The 27725-nt window shown below is 38.2% G+C and overlaps 1 long non-coding RNA gene and 1 pseudogene across 1 annotated transcript; one reads left to right on the forward strand and one right to left on the reverse strand.

Moving 5' to 3' along the window:
• The first annotated feature begins 7920 nt into the window (after positions 1 to 7920).
• On the forward strand, positions 7921 to 8692 carry LOC127415894 (uncharacterized). Its single transcript, XR_007893011.1, has 3 exons — positions 7921 to 8345; positions 8440 to 8506; positions 8627 to 8692. It is a non-coding gene; the product is annotated as an uncharacterized LOC127415894 (long non-coding RNA).
• A 226-nt stretch (positions 8693 to 8918) lies between these two features.
• On the reverse strand, positions 8919 to 13021 carry LOC127416010 (putative nuclease HARBI1; annotated as a pseudogene).
• Positions 13022 to 27725: the final 14704 nt, after the last annotated feature.

Consider the following 27725-nt stretch of genomic DNA (forward strand, 5'->3'; position numbering starts at 1 on the left):
AATAACTGAAAGTTGCAACAAATAAAATAACAGCAGTATATCTAAAATCAACAATAATAAAGCTAAGCAGTACACACTAATCTGTAATTTATTCATAACGCAAAGCATTCCTGGGAATTTGAGTGCGGCTTCTTTTTTACAGTATTATTAGACACAGATCTCACACCTTGCTGAATAATGCGCAACCACGCCTGACAGAAACGCAGGAAATAAGTTATGAAAAATATTGCTTTGTGGCTGTTTGAGTCTTTGAGGCTTATTTTGTGTAAAGATTAGCAGAAACAGAGCTTGACAAATCATTTTCACGTTTTTTTAAGAATAATCTGCTGGAGAAGGAATTCAGACACTGCCGATATTAAGGCGCAAAACACTTGCATAGAGTGAAAATATGAGCAAGTTATCTGGAAAGTAACCAAACCATCCTATCTGTATAGATCTCTGCTCTCTAAGAGGTATATGTTTATTCTTTACATTTATTTACAAATATATACAGTATTTCGAGGTGTTGTGTTTATAGGCCCTATTTAAAATATGTAATTTCATTTATACATAATTCCTCCTCCCCTTCCCCCCATTTTGCACACATTCTGGCCAGCTTTTTGTTTTCATTGATTTTGTTGCTCTAAATAAACTTTTACACATAGTTGCAGTTTGTGGGTAGTTGAAATGAAATTTCAAGCATTGTCAGCAGTGTCTATTAAAACTATCTAAAATCATTTTAAACAGCATTTGTGTTACTTTTATGGGTAAAACTTATGGTTTGTTTTTTTTTTGTTAACAATGAACAATTCTTAATAATCTTGGTTAATGTTAATTTCTAAATATACTAGTCCATTTTTAAAATTAAACATTGTACAAGTAGCATTAGTTAATTAACTAACATGAACAAACAATAAACAATTGTGTTTTTATAAACTGACATTAGCCAAGATAAATAAATGCTGGAAAAACACATTCTGAGTTATGAGCTGGGAACGACATTGCTGCAGCCATGCCAGCAGAAAGTGGACCCACGGATGTAATAAATGCAACACTTGCAGCATTTGGATGCCATATGACAGTGACCCCGGCTTGCTGAACACAGTGGGACAGAAGAATCCTCCACACCCCACAACGCCAATTGTGAGGCCAGCGGAACGGGGTCATTCCTATGTTCCCGTGGTCCTATAGGATCCTATTTTCCCAGGGTCCTATGTTCCCATGATATAATAGGGTTAGGGGTTTGGGTTAGATTAGGGTTAGGGTTAGGGTTTAGGGTTAATATTTATGAAATAAATATTATATGGATTATATTTATGAAATATTTGAACTTGAAACATGTCAAATTTGACCTGAACACAATAGGAGGGTTAATGTGTGTTAACAGAATATTGAACTGGAGAACTTAGAACTCTTGGAACGTAGGACCTTGGGAAAATAGGACCCTGGGAAAATAGATACGCTCCCAGCGAAACGTGAAGACGAAGGCCAGCAACACGTGGGGGGAGGACTCCCATCACATAACTCAAGGTTTTTCATGGGAAGACTCCATCTGAATTGCATAGCTGAGCTCCTGTCTATTTGGAATGCAGAGCCCATGATGTAAATTAAACATGATTGCTCATATGGTCTAAATGAAGGAGTCTCGTGTACTTTGAAAAGGATGCCCGAGGATGGACTCATCCCCATGGCCGGCCAAGAGCCCATGCAGCGGGTGCCCTCATGAAGACATACCCCTTAAGTGAGATATACAAGTTTGATGATTTCTTTGTCGTGAGAGTAATTCTTATGCAATACCGACAGGATGGAAGAGTGACTGGAGTAAAGATTTGATTTGATGTGGATAGATTAGATATTTAAAACCAATATTGTGGCATCACACAATTGTCATAATGGTGGGTTAAGCTGAGATTTAATTGAGCTCTTCTGTGTGTAGTTGTGTGTTTAGCACCTATACTCATCTTAACCACTGGGGGTGAGAGTGAGTGCCTTCTAATTAGTGAAGCAGTGATATTAAAGTCTGACTGACAAGACATGACAAATGTTAGCAACTGTGCTTTTAGCAAATAAAAAGTATTATTACTATTAAGCAACTTAGAGAGTCTATTGGACAAGTCATTAGGTGGTTGTTGCCTCGGTTACAAGGTGGAAAGTTAACTGCAGTAGAGGTTGTTTGCTTATGCTGAAAGAATACAGGGAATATGCCATGAAATGCCTGTGGAGGAAGTAGTAGAAAAATCTGCAGATGCCTGTTAAAGGAGCAGTAGGAAATCTGCTGACAACTGCCAAGGCAAAGGTGAAGTGCTTACGAATACCTATAAAAGAAATGTGTAAACATTTTGCTAAGAAGTGGAAGACAGAATATTGGAGAAGGAATGGTCGACATGCTAATTCACCTTTAGTTTGTTTGTTTGCTTGTGATTTAATGCCATGCCAGCTTCTTTCTATTTCATAACAATAAAAAAAATAAGAGGTATAGAGATTAATACCTTTATATTTTAGTTTTAGTTTGTTTGTCAAACATGCCTGTAGAGGGTGTGAATATAATGTTTGGCATCTGTTGGCTCCTTTGAGAGGTAACTGTAAAGTCTTGGAAAGACACCAATAGAGAAAGCAGGAAGGAAACCTGCATACAATCCTGTGGAAGGAATTTAAAGGAGCAATATGTAATATTAACATCAAGTGTTTAAAATGGGTACTGCAGTCCAAATTTAAAATACTGGAGAGAGTTGTCTCCCCTGCCCCCTCCTCCCCAGACGCAAAGCTCACGCGGGTTGCCAGGTTGAGGACACGCAACAGGAACAAGCAAACTGACAATGGCAAGCGACGAGCCTTACATTGTAAGTTGATCAGCTAATGTATATGTAGAGCCGAGGAGGGCAGGGCCGGGCTGGAATGACGCACGCCCGGTCCCCAATCAGCCTGATGGGGCGCGCGAGGGATAAAGGCGGCTGGGGACTACAGTTCGAGAGCGAGAGAATTACAGGCAGCTGTACTGTGTGTGTTTATGGTTGTGTGTTTTTGTTTAAGTTGTTCATTAAATTATTATTTAAGTTGTCAAGCCGGTTCTCGCCTCCTCTTTTCCACTGAACCCCCTTACATTATACATTTGCAATGTTTTTATTGTTTGCAAATTATAAACCAGCTCGTGGATTTTTTATAACTCTGTCAGTGTTAGCTAGATGTATTGCTGGCTTCCATGGCTACAGCGTGCTGTGTTTGCCTGCTAACATATTTCAGATCTGGCAACCCGGGGTGTCGAAATACCATCAATAGAGTCTGGCTGCAGACATGCAGATGCACTCTCAGACATGCAGTCTCAGACTCATGTATGTGCACTGAGATGCACTCTCAAACATGCAGTCTCAAACTCAGGCTTGCACACTTTGCTGTGATGTCTCACACTCTCGGATGTCGAAACCAGAAACACGCTGTCAGAAATTGAAAATAGGTGAAGTTACTGTTTACAAACAAACTAAAGCACAGCCGAAAAGAAGACATTTCTATTAGCGCTGCCTTAAAATTGATCTGCAAATGACAGTTTCACGAGGTGGAGCTCGGTGGAGCTTACGACTTTTTAATATTACAGTTGGGACTGGTGGGCCAGGTTTTTATATAAATCATAGTTCACGGACATTATGTTGACGTCTACTCTAATAAGATCCGATTACTATGCAGATCAAAGATCTGATGGGACGTGGTGTGTAATGTCTCTTTGTGAAAGGATGTGCGAATAAAAATCATGCAATACTGACAAAATACATGCATAATTCATGTCTGCTGCAAATTAAAATTCACCTTTTCTTGTATACGTTCCTATTTTATATTTCTCAGGCTTAAGAGAAATTGTGTTATGCGGGTAATGTGTATTAAAGTTGTTTCACGTCAGACAAATGATTAAATACTAATTAAATTGAAACTGAAATAGCACCTGTATATATTTCTTCACTGTAGATCATATGTATCACTTTATAATAACTTATTGTTAAATCATTGATTGCTTAACAGCATTAAAGCATGAGCTCTGCTGCTGTCAGGTTCAATACGTTAATATGCTGACAAGATTGCCATACCAGTATTTCAAAGAATCCAGAAAGAATTTAACACAAGTCAGTTGTTGATTGTTATGACTTTAGTAAATAATAATACAATAAATATAATAATAAATAATAAAACAACACAAAACATGACACTCCTTTAACACCACTATAAATGGTCTGCACTTATATAGTGCTTTTTTAACCTTAGTGGTTTTCAAAGTGCTTTACACTGTGACTTATTCACCCATTCACACATACACTCACACACCAATGATAGCAGAGCTGCCATGCAAGGCGCTAGCCTGCCATTGGGAGCAACTTGGGGTTCAGTGTCTTGCCCAAGGACACTCTGGCATGTGGAGTCACATGGGCTGGGAATTAAACTGCCAACCCTGTGATTATTGGCCAACCCACTCTACCACCTGAGCCACAGCCACCCCATATACTATAAAACAATGTGGACTATTTAACATAATACATGCATTATAATAATACATACACAAATTAACACAAAACAAAATACATGATTAAAGGAACTATTATTACAATTACTCAACTTTGTTCTGTTCAGCAGTAGATCCTTAGCTTCATTTGGTCAACAACATGCTCCAGAAATGTATGCATGTCCTGCATAAATGTAAAAACAAACATCAATGGCTCTACAGCATCATGATCCACGAACTCTGAAGAACCTGTCCAGGGCCTCAGCAACTTCTTCATCCTCCATACAAATAATCCGAGGCAGCTGAACTGAACCAATGGAGTCATTCGAGTGCTCAACACACCACTGACTGGCAGCCTTTAGGTCCATCATGACACGGACCTATGAATAACACAATACAAATCTCATTAAAGCTAAGTATTTAAAGGCAAAAAACAAGCAATTTTGTACTTATCCAGTCCAAAGTTCTCCATCAACATCACACCACCATTTCCTCAGATTTCCCATGTCCAACTTCTCAAAACATAACAGTTAATGCCCCTTGTAAATTACATAATCTCAAAGGTACTGCAAACATTACAAATACTCACAATTGTGTAGTCAAACGGGGCATCCAGCACCATGTACAATGCGGACTATAAATGAAAAACAAGTCAGTATAAGGCAAAAACAGAGTATTAATAAACCACAAATATACTGTACATCTTACCATCAACATAAATATACCAGAGTCATTTCCATACAGTTGTCCTGGTAAACCCTTAAATATAATGAAAGAAAGTTATGAGTGCATTTTCACATAAGAATGACAAAAATTTGATATATATATAATGGTTTCAAATTCTAGATTTTTTTACCTGTAAAGCAAGGCCTCTCTTTTTGGTCCATTTTCCAGGCATTATACTATATGCAATACACTAAGTTTTGGTGTAAAATAACAACCTTCCTGCACACATCAATATCTACAACAGTGTATCTCAAACTGGGGTCTGTAACAGATAGACTGGATATCCATAATATTTGAGAGTAATGTTGTTTCATTTCTCTGCTTTGACTTGTTTGGCAATCACCTACACACTTAAAGTGATAACACAAAGCCTATATTAAATAGGGAACCCCCGGTCTGAGAAGCCTGCTCTAGAAATGAACATGAATGGAACGAACTGTCATGCGCAAGCAAACACCTGAACTTTCAACTGATTTTTTTATTTTTTTTTTTGTTTAATTTCACAGTAAAAGATCTTCAAAAAGACAAATTTTAATAAGTGTGCCTGTGCAAGTGTGAGTCACCTACTATTGCAGTAAGGTAATAAACTTACCTTTGAAAATGATTGCCTTTTTTACATGGCTTTTCCAATGATTTTGAGTCATTGGCTTCAGTGAAGTTGTGCACTGTGGTATCAGGTGTTTTTCACCCTCTAAGACTACTGATTGATGCATCTATAAGAACAAATTGAAGAGACAGAAATCTACATAAAACCATTATCTGATGTGTCTGATGTTTGATAATATTCGTTTAATTTTTGTTTTAATTCTTATTAGAGTCATATTCCACGTCTCTCTCGTTTTCAAGAACCACTGAGAAGAATGTTGAAATGACCTCGATTATTTGAAAGATTCAATGTTTATATTAAATACATTGGTAAATACAGAGAGCCAGTAAAACACTCAGCTGTTTCACCACCTAAACGATATGATGAACTTAAGATGGTTTATATACGTTCTTTACTGATTTCTTGTATGAAGTGTATTTAACCAGTTAGCAATCAAGACAGCAATTTTAGCTAACACTATGAAAAAATGATCTAATCCTTAAAAAGCATACTTTAACATATCCTTGTGTAAATAAATAACAACAAAACAAATTACATATGGCAATAATTCCTGTACGGTCGTGGAGATCAAATTATGTGTTGCGCACATGCCTAAACCAGTGCGTGCACGTCTGCAGTGCGCATGTGTGAGTCTGAGACTGCATGTCTGAGAGTGCATCTGCATGTCTGCAGCCAGACCCTTCTCAATACTAATGGGAAATGGGCAGTGGGCGGGATCACACAGGCCAAAACACAAACAGAAATTCCGGCCCAGAACGGACATTTCAAAGTAGAAAATAATGGCTGTAGCATTGTTTTCTGAGAAGCCAGTATTTCAACTTAGCATGTTTCCTAAATCTCTGATAAAATATTATGATAATTTTATGCTTTAGTACAGTAAATATATTACATATTGCACCTTTAAGTTAACTGATGACAACCCCTGTGGATGGTGCAACTGCAGGTGTTTCTGTAAAGAAGGCAAATTAGGCACAAAAAGGAGAATCTTGAATCAGAGAAACATTACATACTCCCAATTCAAAATGAGTATGGAGACTAAGATCCATGCTAAACTGTGGGTTACGGCAGCTGAAGAGGTGGCTGCACTTGCACTGGTAGAGGAAAAAACTTTGTAATGCTAATGCTTATTTGTTGCAAAAAGCATAGAGTCGAAGTTTTGGGGATCTGAATCTAGAGAAAAGACAAAACAGAAAGTAACAGAAATTAGTGACAAAAAGGATGGCACTGCCACCATTGCAGCCACTGGGTCAACACAGATGGGAGAAGCTTAGTTTGCATTAGTGGAGAGTGGTCTTTGTCTGCTTAGACTTTTAAAGCTAGGATGAAATGAGTTGAGCAAGAGAAATGTTTTAATTATGTTGTTGGATAGAATCTCTGAATCATCTGGGGCCTGTACCATGATGATAGTTTAACAAACTCAGGGTTACGGGATTAGTTTCGAGTTGACTATTGGTACCATGACGCTGCTCATCAACTTTCTCTGTCAACTCAGGCTTTGATCCTTAAGCTATGATTAGTCCATGAGTGCATGCACATAAAAGCATGATGTCGGCACTGAACAACCAATTGCCTTCAACATGGATAGGGCGAGATCCGTTTATTTCTCCGCTGATGAGCAGGAAATAATCATGCACAAATATGAAGAATACAAAAATATATTACAGGCATGGAGTAATACTGTTTCTGCTGCCAAAGCAAGAGTGAACTGTTGGAAAAAGATTTCTGATTGTGTTAATGTGTAAGTTAAACAAATAAATTATATATACATGTAATATGATGTATGTGTGTGTGTGTGTGTGTGTGTGTGTGTGTGTGTGTGTGTAATATTATATATAAAGTGTTTGTGTGTGTAATATATATATATATATATATATATATATATATATATATATATATATATATATATATATATATATATAATATTTGTATGTATATATTTGGTATGTATGCCCTAAGAAAGCTTAATCTTCATTATTTTTAGATGCAACTCCAAACGTTCTTGGCAGCAGATCAAGACAAAATATAAAAATATAATTAAAAGTGGTGAGTATTTGCCACAACCTTTTTTTTTATTATTATTTTTGTGTGTACATTTGATCACAAACACGTTTGCAGCAAACAGAAAGAAGTGTGAAATTCACAAAACTAGGGGGGGGGGGCCATCTCCTCCAGAATACACTGTGGTGGAGGAGTTGGCTCTGAGTGGTAATAAGGGGCGGCCGATCATGGATGGGGTTCAAGATGCCGCACATTCTGACCCTGGTGCTGGCTCCTCCAAGCAAGTGACACTGGGTATGTGTGTAATGCATGACTTCTTATTTATTAACTGTTTTAAATAAATATGGCTGACTGCATGTTCTGCAGTTGAGGGAAATACAGTGACCCTGTTGAAGCCAGTGTCCCACACAGAGGTCAGTATGCAGCAGACAGAACACAGTGCTTGAACATAACCTGCCTTATAGTTATCCTTTACATGGTCTTACTTTTATTTATTAGGGTGACGCAAATGATGAAGATACACTATCTGTATGCTCTGAGAGAGTTGCAGAGGTAAATGCACTGGGCTATTCATTATGGCACACATTTGAATATGAACATTTATTTTAAGTTATTGGCCCTTACACTTGTGTCTCTTTTATTGTAGGATTGCACAGCCTGCCCCAGAAACTGAAGCCTCTACCTCCATGGGTTACAGAAGCAATGTGAACAAGGTAATGCTTTAATCCCTTTACATAAATTACAGTCAGTCCTGTGTTTGTACGAACTAATGCCACATTCTGCGATTTGATTAACCTACACAAAACTTGTAATGATTATATTTATTTGTTCAGGTGGAAACAGACTCTTTCAGGGCCTTTTATAAAAGGATTCCGGAACTAGACTGCACACTAAAGGAGTTGGATTGTGAGTTAAGGAGGCTCCAAATTAAAAAAAATTAAATTGGAGATTGAACAGCTGGAAAAACAGATCTCAGTATGTGAACTTATTTAATCATGCAACATTTTAGTATGAAGAGTATGAATATTTATAAATGCAGATTTTCTCTCACTCTCTCTAGCCACATGAAAACCAATAAAATCGTTTGAGACCTATTTGGAGTTCCAGTGTGCTTTTATTCAATTTTTAAGTGAAATATTGTGTGGTAATGGCATCTCTGGCTGCTGTGCCAGCTGGGTGGTCGAGTGTAATAGGGTCAATCTCATCAGGGGGAAGTTGGTTATGTGGTGGCACTTGCTCCTTTCTGATAGTGGCAACATTGTGCAGCCACTATCTGTGATGCCCACTCTGGTGACATTCGTAAGCATTGAAGACAGTTGAAGCGTGCCAAAGGTCATCTCGATCCTGACCCTGGTTTGACTGAGGGCCACATTGAAGTGGTTCTGTGGTCTTGTCTGAGGGTCAGGATAGGGGGTTAGCAAAAACCTCTGGCATGCATAACCCATCTCCCACCAACAGGCCATCAAATAGCCCTGTCATAGAACAGAAAAGGGAAAATTGTATAGGTTTTGCTGTGTCACAATCCATTCCTTTAAAGTATTCTGTACTTTTCCCAATTTAGCTTACCTTCCTCAAAGCGCTGACACAACACAGACTCCCGGACAATTTGTGAGTCATGCACTGAGCCAGGCCATTTGGCATCCAAGCTTGTGATCATACATTCATGATCACAAGTCATCTGCAGATGAAATGTACCATAGGTTAGTGCCATAGGTGTTAACATTACTATAAATTGAAAGTTTCCTGTCAAAATTAATCTCATTGAAAAGACAAATCAACTCACTAGTACAATTGGCCTACCTGAACATTAAGGCTGTGAAAGGACTTTCTATTCACAAAATCAGCCCCATGTTCTCCTAGAGCTGTGGAGATTGCAACATGTATGCAGTCTATTGCTCCTATGACTCTATCCTTTCAAAAGATCACAGCAGTTTTTTTTTTTTTTAAATGACTTATTATTGATCATTCTTAATATGTACTGTATTGTATGATACATTGTTTAGGTGCTCTCTAAGTGAAATTTGCTTTTAGAAAAAAAAAGTGAATGTAAAAGGTTAAATTAGCAATGTAAAAGGCTAAATTAGTTAATGTGAAGTCACTGTATCAATGTATCTTACCAGCTATTTTATAGAAGCCCTCTTTTATAGACAAGGTAGATAAAAGTCTAGAACACAATGAAATGTCAATGTACCCCTGCAGTGCGAGGACCACCTTGTGAATGGCTCAACATACCGTGTTTTTTCCCAGGTTCTCTGCATCACTGACCGCAAAACCGCAATGCAATACATACCATTTGTGGTGCAGTAAGGGAATGGCTTCGACGAGTAACAATTTTAATGTGCGGCTCAAGAAGTTGACAAAAATATGAGATTCCATCCACGGAAAATCGATATCTTTCATGCAAGTATCAGGGAAAGCCAGGGGATTTTATCTATCACTAAAAACTCTTTCTCTGTGAAGTGCTCTTCTTACAATTTGCACTGAGATGTCCACAGGATTAACAGACACTAAGTTGAATTAGCTGCGTCACTTATATGTCACTTTGCTCACAGCTGATTGGTCCGATTTTGGTTTGAGATCTCTTACCCAGAAAATAAACTGCCCTGGAGCAGGTTAGCCGTGGAGCGTAAGTTACTATGGCGATGAACACCGAGCCACTTTCATGGTGCCACCACTTTCATGATGCCTAAAACCCAGGGCTGGCACAAACTAAACAGAAACTTACCTGGCTAGCCACCTAAACCGGCTTCATGGTATAGGCCCCTGCGTAATAATCTGTAGAGCCGAGGAGGGCGGGGCCGGGCTGGAATGAGACACACCCAGTCCCCAATCAGCCTGATGGGGCACGCGAGGGATAAAGGCGGCCGGGGACGACAGTTCAAGAGAGAGAGAATTACAGACAGCTGTACTGTGTGTTTATAGTTGTGTGTTTTGTTTAAGTTGTTTATTAAATTATTATTTAAGTTGTCAAGCCGGTTCTCGCCTCCTCCTTTCCACCGAACCCCCTTACACTGGTGCCGAAACCCGGGAAGGAGGAGGGATTCCCGTCGCAGAGTCCTCGACACTGCCGTCCACTCAGGGGAGTGCCGCTGCCGTCCGACGGGGGACGGAGTAGCCCGACCACCCGGACGCGGGGAATGGCCGCCGTCCGCGAGGCGAGTGGGGACGGGACTCCCTGACCGCCTGGAGCGAGGGAGCTGCTGCCAGGGGCGGAGGAGTGCCCTGCCATCCCCCGGGAACGCGGAGGGGTCGAGAGAAGACCGCCGTCCGCGGGGGGAGGAGGGAAGCGACTCCCCGACCGCCTGGAGTGGTAGGGCCGCTGCCAGGGGCGGAGGAGTGTCCCCACAGGACGCCGGGAACGCGGAGGGGCGTTCTGTCTGCTGAGGGTCGGAGGTCTGACTACGGTCCGCCCTGGGAGGAGCGGCTGCAGTCCGCCTGAGAGGGTGGAGTAGTGATCGAGGACCACGCGATGGCGCATCAGAGAACCGGTGAGTTTCTTTTTTCTCTCTCTCCTCTCTCTCTCTCTGTCGCTCCGTGTTGGCCTTTCCCTCGCCATTTTGTTTTGTTGTTTTTCCCCTCCTGTCTCCTCCCAGGTCGAGGAAGGCGTGGATGACCCGCCGGCAGTCGGGGCGTAAGGCACGCCCGCCCCCGGAGAGGAAGGGTGGGGGATGTACGTCATGCCGGGGGCTCCCCGGCCTGAGGCAACGCCGGGAGGAGTGTAGAGCTGAGGAGGGCGGGGCCGGGCTGGAATGAGACACACCCGGTCCCCAATCAGCCTGATGGGGCGCGCGAGGGATAAAGGCGGCCAGGGACGACAGTTCGAGAGAGAGAGAATTACAGACAGCTGTACTGTGTGTTTATAGTTGTGTGTTTTGTTTAAGTTGTTTATTAAATTATTATTTAAGTTGTCAAGCCGGTTCTCGCCTCCTCCTTTCCACCGAACCCCCCTACATAATCATACACAAGCATATAAAATATAAACACCCCTAATAATACTAGTATGAGAGCGCCATAGTGACTGAGTCATGGCAGACAGAGAATGGGCTTATTTTGCACTGATGAAGTGATAAAAACAATGCCTGCATATGCTTATTTGTGGGTAGAACATGATATTAGTAGCATCAGAGGCAGTGGTGGTTCTAGACCACAGTAACTGGGGGGCCAGGCAGGGGCCACTTGTACTTTTAGTGGGCACACTTTTAACATTTAACCTACTTTCAGAATTATTTCAAGTCATTTTTCACCATGTCATGTATCACTGCAATCTCTAGAAGTAAGCTAAAAAAACAATTTCAACTCAAATGTTTCATGTTCATTTATTTGACAAGTAATTTTGTATTGTAGTGTGATAATGATCAATAATGATAACACATTTTTAGCATCTAAGCACATCTAGGCACTTTTCTGCATCTGTAAACTATGTGACACATATAGGTATATAACACATCTAGGCACTTTTCTGAAAATCCCCCTTCCTTGTAGGTTGCCTTCTTCCAGTTTTTTAAACCACTCTCAAAAACTGACACTGGGCTGTTGAGAGGGCTGAAATGTCGACAGGCATAACAGTATGCAGTGTCTAATATTCTGGAGTACTCAATCCAGGGATGAATCTTGTACCATTCTGCTTTGAAGCTCCTCTTCCTGTCCCCCATCAATGTCTTTGGATATGTTGTTAAGAGTGGCTGCACAGGTGGATGATCTCTACTCTTGGAGATATCTGTGTAAGATGAAAGAGTCACAGTGAATAATTATTTAGCATTCCATAGGTATTAGTCAAGCTCAAATTATTAAACCAAAAATGTTTATGGAAAAACAAAAAGAGCTAAAGCTGAGTATTCTCATCTCAATCAGCCTAAACATGTCTATAGACAACTGGCCTATATTGACTGACAATTTTAAGCTCCATGACAAACCTGACGGTTCAGATGAAGTGCTTGTAGCTTGTGCTCAAAGTCACACTCAGCCTCACTCTCAGCAGCCTCATCTGTTTTATCTTCTTGCTCTAGATGTTCAGTGCTCTCACTCTCCACGTTGCTGTCTACCTGCTCTCTGTCTCCAGACCTGCTGACTCTCTCCGCAACTAAATCACCTTGCTCATGGTCTCTCTGTTCTTCTGGACTTTCTTCTTTCTCTAAGCTTTCATGTATTTCTGACTCTTTTTCACAAGCATCTTCTCTCTTCAGCCTTGACTGACCATTATCTTTATTTTTCTTACTAAAGAAGGACATTATGTCCTTTGGGTTTTTTCTCTTCATTTTAACTACAAAGCTCACTCAAAAATCCAATCACTATTTACAAGCCGTTTCAAACCCATTTGACTTTCTGTAGATATAATGAAAGGAAATATATATAAAATAAAAGGAAATAGTGTTTCTGACTGTGATGGACTGTCAGGCTCAAAAAGGGGTCAAAAAACAAAACAAAAAACCCCCCACAAATAATCAATATACAGTATAGAATAAGTCATATTGATTACTTTTACTGTGATTTTATGATACTTTGTCCTTTTTTGAGCATGACAGAACACAGAAGACTGACACAACATTAGAGTTAGAAAATAACGAGTGAATTTTCAATTCTGGTCAGGTTATTCCTTTAAATCTTAAATTCTGGACTTCTAACATCTCATTCATTGAGTGATTGACGAATCCTTCATAATTAATAAAAGACTTACCAGATTTTGTCTTTACACACTTTCGTCTATAAAGGTCATTTCGTTCATATCACCAACTAAAAAGGAAACCAATTATTGTAGGCAAAACTGGACAATATAAGTTAATATTACCTTGTTATATGAGCGTGACTGAAAACTAAATTTCTTTAACATGTTACATCTGTTCTCTGGTAGCTGCTGACTCTTTGCTAAGTTTGCATAGTCATGATTGCTTCATATGTAGTTTTAAAACATCTCATATATGCAACAGCGGACATTTGTTTGCTAGGGTAACCCTATCTGGTTGCTAGGCAGTTACCAAGGTGATACTTAACATGGGTCCTTGCCATCCTGAGTGAAATAAGTTAAACCGGAAGTCTCTACGATATTCTGGTGCAGAGATATGTGATTTGTTACTTGGTTGCTAGGGTAAACCCATCTGGTTGCTAGGCAGTTACCAAGGTAGTACTTAACATGGCTCCTTGAAATCCTGAGTGAAATAAGTCAACACGGAAGACTCCACGATGTTCTGGTGCAGAGATATGTGATTTGTTACTTGGTTTCTAGGGTAACCCTCTCTGGTTGCTATGCAGTTACTAGGGTGATACTTTTGTAATTAACATTTTTATTGATTCATGTGCATATGACAATGAAAAAAACTCAACACATATATAATGAATCAACATTTTACATTTAAACCCTACTAATACAATCCCACCCTGACCCCTAACGAACACCCCTGTGGTCCCACATAAAACACACACAATCCAAAAAAATAATATATATATATATATATATATATATATATATATATTATTAATATATATATATATAATATATATATATATATATATATATATATATATATATATATATATATATATATATATATATATATATATAATAATATATATATACACCAGCCCCTTAAAATTACTTGCCTGCCGATCATGAGACTGGTCAGAACCCAATTTTTTATATGATTGTCCCCTAAATGCATGACCGCTCCATCACCCAAAATACAGAGTCTGGGACAAAGCAAAACCCGAGTGTTCAAAACGTCGCACAAATACCTCTGAACCCTCAACCAAAACTCCTGGATCTTAACACACCCCCAAAAGACATGGGTAGTGTCTCCAACTTCTGACTGGCATCGCCAGCAAGTGGGTGTGTCTTTAAGACCAAGCCTATATAATCTAGAGGGGGTCCAATAAAATCTATGTAAAATCTTAAATTGCATAAGGTGAACCCTTGCATCTCTAGATACAGACTTGACATTTTTAAGAATCTTAGTCCACACTCCATCCTCCAATACCAAATTCAAATCTTTTTCCCAAACTCTCTTGAGAGAAGTCAAGGCTTCATCCCCCAGGCTCTGAATTAGTAGGGAGTAATACACTGATGCTTCATGGCCTTTTCCAAAAGCAGCAATCACCTCTCCCAAAGCACCTGCCGCTTTAGGGGGGTGCGTGCCACTCCCAAAAATAGTGCAGAGTAGGTGGCGAAGCTGTAAATACTTATAAAACTGAGATCTGGGAATGGCAAAATGTTGAACCAAATTTTCTAAAGATCTCAATACTCCACCCTCATATAGGTCACCAAGTGCATTAACCCCCCTCACAATCCAATCTGACCAACAAAAAGGGGACTTATTAATACATAGTTTAGGGTTCTGCCATATGCTCGAGGCAACATTTAAATAAATATCAGAATTAAACTCTGGACACTTTTGTCCATATCGAGTGCAAATGCAAAATAACGGGATGCGACTTAACCTCTCCGGCTAGTTTAATCGAAAGGCTATGCAGTGGCGAGATAGGGGCAAGAACTTCCTTTTCAATACAAAACCAGGGAGGGGCCCTCTCAGGTGGAAGCGACCAATGAGCCAAATGTCTAAGACTGAACGCATAATAATAAAACAAAATCTTGGGTAGGCCTAGCCCTCCTCTGTCAATTGGCCTATGTAACTTATTGAAATTTAACCTGGGGCGCTTACCATTCCAAATAAAGGACTTCACTATGCTATCAAATTGCTTGAAATAAGAGAGGGGGACATCTACAGGGAGAGACTGAAGCAGGTAGTTGAATTTTGGAATAAATTCATTTTAATAACATTAACCTTCCCAATCATTGATAAATGTAATGAAGCCCACCTGCTGACATCGCTCAAAAACTTTTTATTAAAGGGTCAAAATTAACTCTAACTAAATCAGACAAATTTGCTGGGAATAAAATACCCAAATACTTAATGCCCTGTTTGGGCCACTGGAAGGCGCCCAGCTGGAAAGCCGTTTCTGGGCAGTATGCTGTCAGCGCCAAAGCTTCGGATTTAGACCAATTGACTTTGTATCCTGAGAATTTGGAAAAGGAATGAATAATTCTGTGGAGGCAAGGCATAGATCTAGTAGGTTCAGAGACAAATAATAAAATGTCATCTGCATAAAGCAGAAGCTTATGCGCCGCACCTCCCGCTGTCACCCCTGGAAAATCATCCTCCTTTCTTATCGCAGCTACTAATGGTTCCAGGGCAAGACAGAACAATAATGGGGAAAGAGGGCAACCCTGTCGAGTGCCCCTATCCAGAGTAAAATAATCTGAAATTAATCAATTTGTTTGTACCGCTGCTACAGGGTGTTTATAAAGTAACTTAATCCAACCAATAAATGTACTCCCGAACCCATACATTTCCAAAATCTTAAAAAGATAATCCCATTCTACCATATCAAATGCCTTTTCGGTGTCAAGTGAGATGGCAGTGACCAGGGATTGATCATTCGCCACTGACCACATGATATTGATGAGACGCCTGATGTTATCAGAAGAGCTACGGCCCCGAATAAATCCCACCTGATCTATATGTATAAGAGATGTCATAACCTTACTTAATTGGTTAGCCAAAATTTTTGACAATATTTTTACATCTAGTTGGATCAGGGAGATTGGATGGTAACTTTTTTAAGAATCAGAATGATCCGGGCTTGTGTCATGGTTGGAGGAAGCTTTCCATTCTTTAATGATTCCATATAAACCTCTAACAAAATTGGGGCCAATTCTGTAGCATAGGATCTAAAAAATTCTGCGGCAAAACCATCTGGCCCCGGAGCCTTGCCAGTAGGTAGGGACTTAATTACCTCGTTAAGCCCCTCCAAGTTTATCTCAGAATCAAGAGAGTTTTTTTGCTCAGTTGTCAGTTTAGGAAGATCTAATGGTTCCACAAAGTTTCTAATATCTTCATCAGTAGATGAAGACGTGGAACTATAAAGATCAATATAGAATTCTTTAAAGGCATTATTAATATCAATGGCTGAGGTAAATATTTCACCACCAGCAGATTTCACTGAGGGAATGGTAGAAAAAGACTCTCTCTGCTTTATATATCTAGCCAAAAGCTTCCCTGCTTTGTCACCCGACTCAAAGTATGACTGTCCTGCCCTGAATAACCAAAACTCCACTTTCCGCGACAAAATAGTATTATATCTATATTTTAATTGGGTTAATTCTCTGAGGCCATCAGATGACATTCGGCTCTTCAGCTCTGCCTCGGCACTTTTAATATTTCCTTCCAACTCCACAAGTTCTCGTGCTTTGGATTTTTTGATGAATGAGGCATACTGTATGATCTGGCCCCTAAGAACCGCCTTAAGTGCCTCCCAAGCCACGCCCACAGAGGATACCGAGGACCAGTTGGCCTCCATATAAATATTGATTTCAGTCTTTAACATTTGTTGGAAATCAGGATTTTGTAAAAGGGACACATTAAGGTGCCAACTATATGATTTCTTTTTCTCTATATGTGGCATCACCTCTAAACTCACCAGGGCGTGATCTGAGACTAAAATGTTTCCAACTGAGCAATCAACAACATATGAAATAAGGGATTTGGATATAAAAAAAAAATCTATTCTAGAATAAATCTTATGGACTGATGAAAAAAATGTATAGTCCCTACCGGATGGGTTCAAAAGTCTCCAAATATCCGAAAGACCAAGATTTTTACACATCCTGTGAAGCATCAATGTTGCTCTAGGAGGTTTACACACTTTAGCTTCACTATGATCAAGGACTGAATCCATCAAAAGATTAAAGTCTCCTCCCAATATTATATCATGAGGGGTGCCAGCGGTTTGCAACATCCCTTCAAGATCTATAAAAAAGCCCTGATCATCAACATTAGGTGCATAAATATTAGCCAAAATCAGACTTTGCCCTTGAATTTCAGCTAAAACAATAATTACTCTTCCTAATTTATCTTTAATCTGTTTGAGAAATTTGAATTGTAAATGTTTATTAATCAATATAATGACTCCCTTGCTCTTACTTGAGCCAACACTAAAGAAAACATGTCCACCCCATATCTTCCCAAATTTTTCAGCTTCCTGTGGGGAGAGATGTGTTTCTTGAAGAAACACTATATCATATTTCTTACGTTTAAGAAAAGTAATAACCTTCCTTCTTTTTATGGGGTGCCCCAACCCATTTACATTCCATGTGGAGAGAGACAATCCACTCATATTAACAGTTGACATATTGATATAATAAAAATAAAAAATTGTGTGTGAAAAACAAAATTATGAAGACTACATTCCCCATTAGTGAAACAATCAACCCCCGAACATCCCCCGTAACAAAACAAACAGAAAAAAGAAAAACGTGCGCATTAACCCCGCGCACGACAGCGCCAACCGGCGTCAATCCCTCTAAACTCAAAAGATCCATGAACACCCACGAGCCCCCACGACAACTTTGCCATCGCATTGCTCAATTTTGCCTCACAAATTTGTGAGGCAAAATTACATAACAGAAAATACTTTGTGAAATAAACCCAGTTAATAGGAAGAATGAACACAAAAAATGTGTAGATTCATTCACAGAACTGTCTCAAGGATGTGATCTTCCACAAAACAAATTCCAGCTGATATAAAACCATTCAGATTCCTCGGACAGACAAATGAATGTTCAGTGAGCCAGCTGTTATGAGTTCAGCGGATGACATAATCATTCAAATGTCCCGTAAAAAAAAAAAAACTCAAAACAAACTACAGCCAGCAGGAGGAATAAGCACGAAGAACGAACAGATTAATCCACAGCTGTTCCAAAGGAGTGTTATTCAATAGAACAAGCTCCAGCCGCTAGGCGGAACCAATACAAAAAGAAACAAAACCGGCATCCCGGTTCCCCGGATGATCGAGTCAATTCACTCGGAGGCTGCATAAAAGTATATACCATGACTTACATAATCCGTCAGCTTTATAAAAGACATCCTTTGTGTGAGCATGTAAATATTTTGCGGTCATCCGTAGTGTCCACTCTCAACTGGCCGGGAACTTCAATGCAAATGTAATCTTCCATCAGTGCAAAAGTTTCTTTAAGGAAAAGTGTTATTCACAAAACAAGCTCCAGCCGCACAGCAGAGCCAAAGATACTTAACAAGGCTCCTTGCCAACCTGAGTAAAATAAGTCAACCCGGAAGTCTCTACGATGTTCTTGTGCAGAGATCTGTGATTTGTTACTTGGTTGCTAGGGTAAGCCCGTGTGGTTGCTAAGCAGTTACCAAGTTGATACTTAAAATGGCTCCTTGCCATCTTGAGTGAAATAAGTCAACCAGGAAGTCTCTACGATGTTCTGGTGCAGAGATATGTGATTTGATACTTGGTTGCTAGGGTAACCCCATCTGGATGCTAGGCAGTTACCAATGTGATACTCAAAAGGCTCCTTGCCATCCTGAGTGAAATAAGTCAACCCGGAAGTCTCTACGATGTTCTGGTGCAGATATATGTGATTTGTTACTTGGATGACAGGGTAACACTTTCTTGTTGCTATGCAGTTACTAGGGTGATACTTAACAAGGCTCCTTGCCATCCTGAGTGAAATAATTCAACCTTGAAATCTCTATGATGTTTTGGTGCAGATATATGTGATTTGTTACTTGGTTGCTAGGGTAACCCCATCTGGTTTGTAGGCAGTTACCAAGGTGATACTTAACATGACTCCTTGCCATCCTGAATGAAATAAGTCAAACCGAAAGTCTCTACGATATTCTGGTGCAGAGATATTAGATTTATTACTTGTTTGCTAGGGTAACCCTATCTGGTTGCTATGCAGTTACCAGGGTGATACTTAACATAGCTCCTTGCCATCCTGAGTGAAATAAGTCAACCCTGAAATCTCTATGATGTTCTGGTGTCTTGTGGAGCGTAGAAAAACATTCTCTTCCCTCTCTGTATGAAAGCTCTTGGAGTCAGGAGTTCCAGCAGGTGTCAAAGGTTAGAGTTTATTGAGCAAAACAAACAAACCTGAGATGTCTGCTGAGATCTCAATCCCCTGGTCCAGACCCTCATCTTTTATACAGTTTCTTGTCTGATATTACTTCATGTGTTCGCCCCTTCATTATTTTTTGGTTGTCATGGATACCATTTGCCACCATTATCTCACAAGGCCTTTGATTTCTTTTTAATGGTGGACACCTGGCTTTAGTCTATTTTTAAAAATAACTTTTTAATTATTGTAGTATAAAAACATGAAAATCTGAGCATAATACGGTCACTTTGACCACTAGTTGTTTTCATCTTTATCTTCAGCTGTGTTTCCCAAAGTCCATAGCATCATTATTTCTGTTACAGCTGAGTGCGCTGCGAGGTTTTTTGCAGCATCAGCACTTTTAGTAACCTCATATGCTCTCTTCTGGGTCACACAGAGTCCAGTAACCTCATATGCCCTCTCCTGGGTTACACAAAGTCCAGGCTATTCTATATTAGTACTTTTCTATGTTTGATATATAAAAATACACTATGATATAGAAAAATATACTATATATTCCCTCCTTTGAGACTTATAAAAAGTCTCACATCTATTGCCCTTTTCCCAGAGTGCAACCTCACAAGCCAGTCTCCTTCATTCCTTCCAAGTGACCAATATACTGTAGGTCACACATTCCTCTAACAATGACTACCCTTATGGAACTGCACTCCGGAGGAGAAATAAGACCAAACATCTCCCTCCACATTTGACTAGAAGGAAGTAAAAGATCTCATCGCTCCCTAGCTAAGTTCATTTCTGGAGGGTAACAGCAATCAGATTCATGTATAAAGCATGTGCATGCAAAGTTAGCCTTGCGTTATTTAGAATACACCAGTGATTAAACTTATTTCAGTAGGTTAACATACTACAGTGATTAAACAATATCAGTAGACTACTTCAGCATATTATATGTCCCATGGTACCAGAGGAACTCACAGACATTTCCGGTAGCCTGGAGTGCTATCTGGTTGTGTTGGAGCAGACAGTGGGTTTTTTAAACCTCCAGTAGTGTCTTGCTCTTGCTGCTAAGCACTGAGGTGCTTGTCGATCCTTACTTCATTTTGTGGTGTTTATCCTCTGGCCCTCCAGTGATACTTCCAGTGTTTTTAAAGTTTAAACATGCATACTATATTTCATTCAACAGCAATTTATTTGGCTAATAGTACCTTCAGAGATGATTTGAACAACAAATAATACTTTTTAAAACATTTAAGAAGTTCATATATAATCAAAATAAACCCTCTTATCATTTCCTTTTAATTCTGGTTACATTTCCTGTTTACATTACCTCATAACATGGATAATGATCTGCTGCAAACCTTCATCATTCCCTTGTATTCACATAGCTTGATTAAATAACAAACATAATTTAAAAGAAAATAATAGCTTCAGGAAGGGGTATATGCCAAAATAATATACATAATACCCTCTAACTTCCTGCCTACTCTATCCAATCTAAATTGTTACCTAATTTTGTTATAAAAGAAAATACAACGAGTATACTGACTCCCCTGCTATCCAAAAACAAGAGAAAATTGAAAATAAAGAGTTTAAAATTAAAGGCTCCCCTTCCCTACTATTCTTGTGTCATTTCAGGGTTTTTTCTAGAATTTGTCCAGCTCATCCAGTCCAGGGCCTATGGAGTATATAGTGGCCCCAATGTCAATTCCAGATGGCTTTTCAGACACATGGATCATCTGTTTGGCTGCAGCATTGGCCATCATTGATCTGAGGAGAGGCACATCACAACAAAACAACAACACAAAAATAACAACAACTATTATTATTGCTACTTTAGTAAGCCATTCTCCCCAAGATCCAAATAGGTTGTCAAACCATTTGCCAATATGTTGATCTCTCCCAGCATTTGTAGTCACTTCTTCTTGTAGACTTTTCAACTTTTTCATTGCTGTGGTAAAGGATCCATCAGGAGCTGTATTATTTGGGATATAAGTACAACAGTCAGCTCCAAACATTACACAAACCCCTCCTTTTTCTGCCAATAGCCAGTCTAAGGCCTGTCTATTTTGCCATGTCATTTTGCTGGTCGCAGCTAATTGGTCACCTAAGGCCTTCAATGCTTCATCAGTGTAATTAATAAACCTCTGCTGATTACAGTAAATGTAACTGATCAATTCTGCATTCTTATTGGGAGTTATCCATACAAATATAGATTCAAAGCCTGATTATATTTCATCTCTATCTTTAAATTCCTGTGGTATTCCTCCTGGGTGACCAATTGCATCTATGTATACATTAGGGTCTGGTTGATATGCTCTCTTCACTCTATGTTTGTTTGGGACAATTTTTATTGGTTCAGTCTGGGTTTCAGATTCTTGGGGGTCCCATGTTAACATGGTTATTTCTTGCACTAGTCTTACTCTAGTACATATTCCTTTCCAATTTTTAGGTAATATAGCTCTCAACCATATTCGTCCGCAAATCCAAAAGTAATCTGCTATGGCTGCTGTTTGTTCCTCAAATTTTGTCTTTAGTATAAACCCTTAACTTTAGATTGCCCTCTGAATATATAAAATCTTTAATCATGATGAGGAAAGCTGTTTGAACCTCTCCTTCATATCACTATATCTAACATTATTGTCAAATCACATCATTTTACATATAAAATCAAATCAATAGAAAATAAAACAACTTAGAGATGTGCCTTCAAAATCTGCTCTTGTGTTTCTGTTTCAAGCAGACACTTATCAAACTTAGACCAAGAGTGAGAGAGAGTAGGGAGGGGGAGAAATTAGGAGGGGGGACATTCCACTCCCTCACGCTGTTTCTAATCTCATTACAGCTATTCCTTCTTTTTCATTTTAGAATCTCCCAATAATATATTTAAGTTACTCTTCAACAGTAAAAATAGTGATAATTATAATAATTCATTATACTAACTGCTTTCAAACTTACTCATCTTAAACCATCTTCAAGAAAACCTTTTCCAGAACTTTCAACTAACTCATTCCCTACTTTCTTTTGTCCATTTAAACAACATACATAGAACCTTCCAATCTTTAATAAAACACAAGCTTTACCTTTCTTTTTCAACATTACCTTCACATTCAATACAACTTACTTCTGTTCTATTCAAGCAGAGCTTTACATTTACAACAACTATCTTGTAGTCTGTCATCTTATTATTAATATATTATAATCCTATTAAGTAATAATTTATTACTTTCTCCATTTCTTACTCTTTCTCAGGTGAAGGAACTTCCATTCTATCTAATATAATAACATAAAGTTTTATCAGTATGATACACTACATACTTTTAATTTCTCATGTCTCTTATTTTTTATGTCTTAATGTTTCAGTATAATTTAACAATAAGGTTTTTCAGTTATTATTCTCTTATACTTATCAGCATTTCTTAACAAATTATTCAGTTAAATAGCAGAACCAAAATTCACAGTGCAGAAATTGTACGCCTCTAAAATGATACTTTCATAGATTAATATGGCAAATATAAATAGTAGTAATAGAAAAAGACACTCAATCCTTCTTTGTAGCACCCACTAACTTTTTTTATTTTTTATTTTAAAGTGAGGGTACTCTCTGGAAAATCTGAGGGAGTAACCAATCCAATAGGTAACTCTAATTTTGCCATCAAGTTTACTCTTCAAATCAATAAATCAGTGGTTAGATGCTGGATTTAAATTTAGATCCTCAGAACAATTTAGACATGGGTTTTGAACCCATTGATGGCAATCTGGTTAGTCATATAAGACTGATATCAACTTATCCAGAGAAATTTTAGTAACATGAAATGATCCAAATCATTCTTAAATTTATTTTCCTTTAATTTTAGTCTCAAAGACAGCTTCTCAGTGTACCCATGATCAACCAATGCCTACACTGTGCATTTAAAACAAGGAAATAAAAGATAAAATATCTAATCTTAACTAAAAGAATCTGCTAACTTATCTTTTCTAAATTCGGGGCACCCCTGTCTGAGTGGAGACACCAAGAGAGATGAGTTTTCTACAGGCTATCATTTGCGCGCCATCTTTACAGAGTATGGGGTATAACCCCTTCCACTCACTCAATCTCTCCATCAGACAGTCCTTAACAAAATAATAAACTCTACCTATCTTAGTTTTGTTGGTTGATCAAGTCTACACCAATAAAGCCACAACTCACATGTAAATTTGTTCTCCAGACATACTTAAACACATAGGAAATCAAAAACAAAACAAATAATCATGGGTTCTTACATTTAGATATCAAGACTTTACAGTGTTTAATTTAATATTGTTCAAAATTTTGTTCTCTCATAAACTGGACCAGACAGAACGTAAAGAGGTTTCACATTTAAAGTTTGCTTCTCATACTCAAGTTCAAAATAGAATTTGGTTTTGGAAATTTTTTCTTAGTTTCACCTTTTTTCCTCTTTCCCATTTCTTTGAGATTTTATCAATCAATTCTTTACACAGTGGATTTCTAGATGCTAGTATTTCCAGTGGAGTGTTTGCCATAATTATACCTTATTGTAATGTAACTACACTTATCTTCAATACAACTTTTGTTTAAAATCCAATTATTTAGTTGACTTTAGTTTAAAGTAATACACTGGACTCAAAATGTTATTATTTGTCCAGATAATGTGATACGAACCTTAACTCTAAGCACAGACTTGCTCTTTCTCAGTTTAGTTAATCTTATATTATGCTTCCTTCATGGCATGAAAATTAATATCTTTGGTATCCAATGGATTCTGTTTCCCACCATTATTTCACAGAGCTTCTAACCTCTTTTCAGTGGTGGGAACTTGGCTTTTAATTCAAAAAATAACATTTTAAATTAATTTATCATGAAAGTATACATTCAGTTACTTTGATTATTGGTTGTGTTACATTTTAACTTTGCTGTACTTTCCCAGAGCTTTCTCATGACTCAGTACCATTGTTCTCTGCTTACAGCTGAGCAACATCAGCAACCTCATATGCCCTCTCACACAAAGTCCACACTTCTAGTAACCCCATATGCCCTCTCCTGGGTCACACAAAGCTATTCTATATTAGTATTTTTCTACATTTGATATATAAAAATCTACTATAAGCTGTATTTAACTGTTTCCTTTCTCACAGTGGTGCATTTATGTGCTTATTCTGGATGTCTCAACTGAGTGGAGAACGTGAAATTACGTCGGTATCATGGCAACGCGAATACATCACCACTTGGACCACTTGGACTCCACCCTCTTGTGAAGCTTTCCTTCACTTTGGATTATAGTTAAAAAGTACTTAAATTTTTATCTTTTTTTGCACCAAAAGTGATCGTATCACTTTAGAAGACATTAATTTAACTATTGGAGTCGTATTCATGACGTTTATGCTGACTGTCTGTGATTTTTGGAGCTTCAAAAGAGAAATCTCCATTCACTCGCATTTTCAGGACCTACTGAGCTAAGATATTTTTCTATTTTTCTTCAAATGTGTTCTGGTGAAGAAAGAAAGTCATACACACCTGGGATATCATGAGCATGAGTAAATAATGAGAGAATTTTCATTTTTGGGTGAACTATCCCTTTAAGAAAAAGAATGAAAGTCGTACACAGAGGTGAGTAAACAATGACTGAATTTTCATTTTGGGGTGAACTATCCCTTTAACCAAAGCTTTAGTTTCATTGCAGGTTCCCCACTACAGTAACCCGTATTAAATTTACAATGTAATGTACAAGTAGGGATGTCAAAACTAAGTGCCAGTAAACAAAACAGATACCAGTCTTTCAACAGTACAGGTAGTACAGAGTACCGACTCCATTCGGTACCAGAACGCTGTCTGACTGACACACGGCTAATTTCAAATGCTAACATGCTTATTTGAGTGCGTGTTCTGCTACCCCATTTCCACTGAAATGATATTGGTTCTCATGCCAGAGCTGTCAACTAAAAACCAATCTCATAAGAAGAGAGCTCGCACCACACGGTAAATGCAATAATAATGTTGCTGCTCGCATGAACGGTCAAATGCGCCCATCATCCTAGGGCAAAAAAAGGTGTTTAAAAAAAATCAGATGTGTCAAACAGTGTTAGGTGTGATCGAAATACAGTACAAAGTATTTAATTACTGTAATTGAATTACTTTTAAATACAAAAAGTAGTGTAACTCATTACATTTTAAATACTTGTAATCAGATAAGAGTTACTGATTTTCAATTAAATCAATTAAACCAAACTTTTGAAATTTAATACATAGACTACCAGTTAATTGCCAACAAAAGCCTTCACCAGCCAACTAACAAAGGACAATGCATCTATGTGAACTTCTTCAGTTAATCCAGGATGAACTTCAAAAACATTAGTCTTTAATCTTACAGTTCTTAAAAAATCTTTATTTAAACACTGGCACTTACTTAGTATACTAATTTTAAACCATGACTTGCACTGCACACAAATAAGTAATATTGGCATTATATTCATGCTGTTAGCCAGAGGGGAAATGGCCCCCACAGTGAGCCTGGTTTCTCCCAAGGTTATTTTTCTCCATTAACCAGCATCTTATGAAGTTTTGTGTTCCTTGCCACAGTCACCCTCAGCTTCCTCACTGGGGTTCTAAATACAATTATTATTTAATTATTTATTTTTATACACAATTTGCAGTCATTTTTAATCAAACTACACGATGATTCTAAGACTTTATAGATATTACAGTTTCATTTTCTGTTAATGCATGATTTTCTGTGAAGCTGCTTTGAAACGATGTGTGTTGTGAAAAGCGCTATACAAATAAAAATGACTTGACTCAATTACTTAGGTTACACATTTCTAAAATGATAGTATATATGTATAATACATTTAAAACATTAATTAAGTTAATATGCACATCTGTTTGTGTTTTGCGACAGCTGAAATGTGTGTGCCCCCTATCGAGTCAATGAACAAGGAGGAAATATAGCATCATTTATAATTCGTGGAATGGAAAATCAAAAGGTTTTCTGTCAAAAGCGATTTAGAAAGTAACTTAAAATAATTAGTAATGTGATTACTTTTTCGATTAAGTAATCAGTAAATCAGTAATCTGATTACAGTTTTAGAGTAGTGATTAGTCATTTGTGATGAGTTACTTTTTTTGAGTAACTTACCTACCACTTCAAAATCTGTGCATTTGCAGTGGCTGTCTATTACAGTATGTTGTTCATATTAATCAGACAACAATATTGACAAGAAAAGCACACTGCTGTATTGAAAAGAAAATCACTCAGTGCTCTTAATTTCTTTTATCACTGATCTTCTTTATTATTATCACTGTTTTCTTGAATAATTACTTTAAAAAACTTGAAGCAATGTTTTATTAATTTATTCAACTTGCCATTGTTTTAATTTATTACTTACATTACATTATATTACTGAAATTTTGGTATCATGACAACCCTATGTACAAGACTCTGTATGTTAATAATGATTATTATTATGAATTTGTAATGTTGTGTCACAAAAAGTATGTAAATATATTAATATGGTGCTCTACACTTTATTGATTATAGGACAGGCTTAAAAAGCAACACATTTTATACAGTATGTGCCAGGGCATCCCTGTCCCGTCTCTCTATCCGCCTTGGTCTGAAAATGTTTAATTAAACCTCTGATTTAATTAGTGGAGTATGTGCACTTCTCTAGTTTTAAATGCATCTCTCCTTTCTGACATGAACAGCAGATAAGCTCTGAAAGGTCATGTCTAAAAATAGTGCAGAATGTTTGAAAGCAGTAGACCAATCACTGTTGAGCAATCAGGTGAATGAGTGCAGTTGTTAAATTGACACCACATTTATTCTGACAACTGCTGAGGAGAGACAGTTGCTTTACACAAGCAGTCGAATGGCTTGTCAATGAGTGTGTGTGTGTGTGTGTGTGTGTGTGTGTGTGTGTGTGTGTGTGTCTGTGTGTTTCTATGCTAATTGGTGGTTGTGTGTTTTTCTCATGTACAGGAAAACGGGTCCTGCAAAATGTGGAAAGTGTAAGAAAGCATTCTACTG

Source organism: Myxocyprinus asiaticus, chromosome 25 (genome assembly GCF_019703515.2).
Source record: "Myxocyprinus asiaticus isolate MX2 ecotype Aquarium Trade chromosome 25, UBuf_Myxa_2, whole genome shotgun sequence".
Lineage (NCBI taxonomy): Eukaryota > Metazoa > Chordata > Actinopteri > Cypriniformes > Catostomidae > Myxocyprinus > Myxocyprinus asiaticus.